Genomic DNA, 3,441 nt, shown 5'->3' on the forward strand with positions numbered 1-3,441 from the left:
ATAAATGAGCGAGATTCTCTACATTCCCTTAATATAGATAATCGACCTTTTCTGTTATCAGTACAATACTTTTGTCAGAACAGATAGTGCTCTGAAGTTGCTTACATAGAGGATATGATGAGGAAAGAAGTGATTAGGTTTAATTAGCACCTAAATTGGCTTCATTCAATTTGAGTTGTTTTATTACTCCAAGAAAACCAAACTTGACATACTATGAGCATACTTTGCCTCAATTAATTATTCAATACACAACAAGTATTAAAACTAAACTCTGTCCAAACAGGCCTTGGAAGGCCCAACGCAGTCGTATCATCGGCAGCTCACAGGCGTCACCGGACGCGGATATGGAGGGGCACGTGGTCAGCACATCGCTCTCCCGGCCGTATGTCAGTTTACGAGACCAAGTAGCTCCTCAGTTTGCTTCACAAGGGCTGAGTGCACCACGCTTGCCAACAGCGCTCGGAAGACCGGATGGTCACCCATCCAAGTACAAACCCAGCCCGACAGCGCTTAACTTCGGTGATCTGACGGGAACCGGTGTTACCACTGCGGCAAGGCCGTTGGCACAAAAAAGATTAATGATGAATATAATCCCGTAAGGTGAATGATTCATTTAACATTACACAGTGCTGATCGGAGGTAAGGAAGTGAGACTTATGTATGGATTCCAAAAGGAAACATTCATTTACTCAAACATCCACCAGTAGATCCCCGCTAAATTACAGATCTTTAGTATGTACCCGATGTTGGGGGACATGTAACTTGATGGCAGGATCTGATAGCGTTTGTACTCTGGTATACTGCACCTGTAAACCTAATATCGGTGGTGACCATAGAAAAGAACATATATATATATATATATATATATATATATATATATATATATATATATATATATATATATACTCCTGGAAATGGAAAAAAGAACACATTGACACCGGTGTGTCACACCCACCATACTTGCTCCGGACACTGCGAGAGGGCTGTACAAGCAATGATCACACGCACGGCACAGCGGACACACCAGGAACCGCGGTGTTGGCCGTCGAATGGCGCTAGCTGCGCAGCATTTGTGCACCGCCGCCGTCAGTGTCAGCCAGTTTGCCGTGGCATACGGAGCTCCATCGCAGTCTTTAACACTGGTAGCATGCCGCGACAGCGTGGACGTGAACCGTATGTGCAGTTGACGGACTTTGAGCGAGGGCATATAGTGGGCATGCGGGAGGCCGGGTGGACGTACCGCCGAATTGCTCAACACGTGGGGCGTGAGGTCTCCACAGTACATCAATGTCGTCGCCAGTGGTCGGCGGAAGGTGCACGTGCCCGTCGACCTGGGACCGGACCGCAGCGACGCACGGATGCACGCCAAGACCGTAGGATCCTACGCAGTGCCGTAGGGGACCGCACCGCCACTTCCCAGCAAATTAGGGACACTGTTGCTCCTGGGGTATCGGCGAGGACCATTCGCAACCGTCTCCATGAAGCTGAGCTACAGTCCCGCACACCGTTAAGCCGTGTTCCGCTCACGCCCCAACATCGTGCAGCCCGCCTCCAGTGGTGTCGCGACAGGCGTGAATGGAGGGACGAATGGAGACGTGTCGTCTTCAGCGATGAGAGTCGCTTCTGCCTTGGTGCCAATGATGGTCGTATGCGTGTTTGGCGCCGTACAGGTGAGCGCCACAATCAGGACTGCATACGACCGAGGCACACAGGGCCAACACCCGGCATCATGGTGTGGGGAGCGATCTCCTACACTGGCCGTACACCACTGGTGATCGTCGAGGGGACACTGAATAGTGCACGGTACATCCAAACCGTCATCGAACCCATCGTTCTACCATTCCTAGACCGGCAAGGGAACTTGCTGTTCCAATAGGACAATGCACGTCCGCATGTATCCCGTGCCACCCAACGTGCTCTAGAAGGTGTAAGTCAACTACCCTGGCCAACAAGATCTCCGGATCTGTCCCCCATTGAGCATGTTTGGGACTGGATGAAGCGTCGTCTCACGCGGTCTGCACGTCCAGCACGAACGCTGGTCCAACTGAGGCGCCAGGTGGAAATGGCATGGCAAGCCGTTCCACAGGACTACATCCAGCATCTCTACGGTCGTCTCCATGGGAGAATAGCAGCCTGCATTGCTGCGAAAGGTGGATATACACTGTACTAGTGCTGACATTGTGCATGCTCTGTTGCCTGTGTCTATGTGCCTGTGGTTTTGTCAGTGTGATCATGTGATGTATCTGACCCCAGGAATGTGTCAATAAAGTTTCCTCTTCCTGGGACAATGAATTCACGGTGTTCTTATTTCAATTTCCAGGAGTGTATATATATAAAGCGGCTACTTAAAAAGATGTGAACTTCCTATTGATGTAGTGTGAAACAAAATCCTAGCAATTATCTGCTCAAACTCCAAAAAAACAAGGAACTATAAAGTAACTATCGTGTGGTTGGGTCATGGCCCACAGCTAAAATATTGTACACAAAGAAAACTAAAAATGCAAGATTTCATATGCATATTGCTTGTCATGCTGCTTACTGTACACATGCAATCATTTTATTATGGTTCTAATGTGGTGTGAGACAGAGTACAGACCACGTGCTTGGCTGAAGGCCACAGACTGGAAATATGAGTCACAGAAAAAAAACTAAAGTTACGAGATTTGACACGCAAAGTGTGTATCACTGAGCTGTTCACAATGGATGCAATCATTCTATTATGGTTCTGCCACGGTGTGAGACAGGTAAGGACCATGAGCTTGGCTGAAAGCCACAGTAGCAAAAACTTGGTTCACAAAGAAAACTGTTTAAAATTACGAGATTTCATTTGCAAATGCTAAGTCATTATGCTTATTACAACGCACGCAGTGTTACTACCGTGGTATGAGATAGAGTAAATAGCACGTGTTTTTCTGAAGGCCATAGTAGCAATACGTGGTTGGCAAAGAAAACTATATAAAAATACAAGATTTCGCATGCAAATCCACACGAAACACAGAAGAACCTGCTCGATCACCCTAACAAAGCTTACAGTCTGGAGCTTGAAACTCGAGAAAGCTACTTAACGGCTACGGAACTTTGCAGGAATGTCAAGGTGGTGCTTACAAGAAGCCTCTGCACCTTAAATGTCCATCCGGAAGGATACACACGCTACTCTTCCTGTACTAACGTTCGGATCAGATAACTGTCCTCTATTATGTATACAAAAGCAGTGGCTCGACCACTCCATCAGGCGACCTTATTTGCTTCCAGCATTGCCTATTCAGAGGTCTGAATTGGTAATAATTCATCAAATCACACCCGACTCTACCAAACACTTTGAATGTACTGGAGAGAGTTTTGAAATGCTCCCTTTCTACATCTACATCCATACTTCGCAAGCCACCTGACGGTGTGTGGCGGAGGGTACCTTCAGTACCTCTATAGGTTCTCCCTTCTATT

At 47.4% G+C, this 3,441-nt stretch overlaps 1 pseudogene; it reads right to left on the reverse strand.

The window, feature by feature from the left end:
- Positions 1-447: 447 nt before the first annotated feature.
- LOC124790536 lies at positions 448-565 on the reverse strand (annotated as a pseudogene).
- Positions 566-3,441: the final 2,876 nt, after the last annotated feature.

This window comes from Schistocerca piceifrons, chromosome 3 (genome assembly GCF_021461385.2).
Source record: "Schistocerca piceifrons isolate TAMUIC-IGC-003096 chromosome 3, iqSchPice1.1, whole genome shotgun sequence".
Lineage (NCBI taxonomy): Eukaryota > Metazoa > Arthropoda > Insecta > Orthoptera > Acrididae > Schistocerca > Schistocerca piceifrons.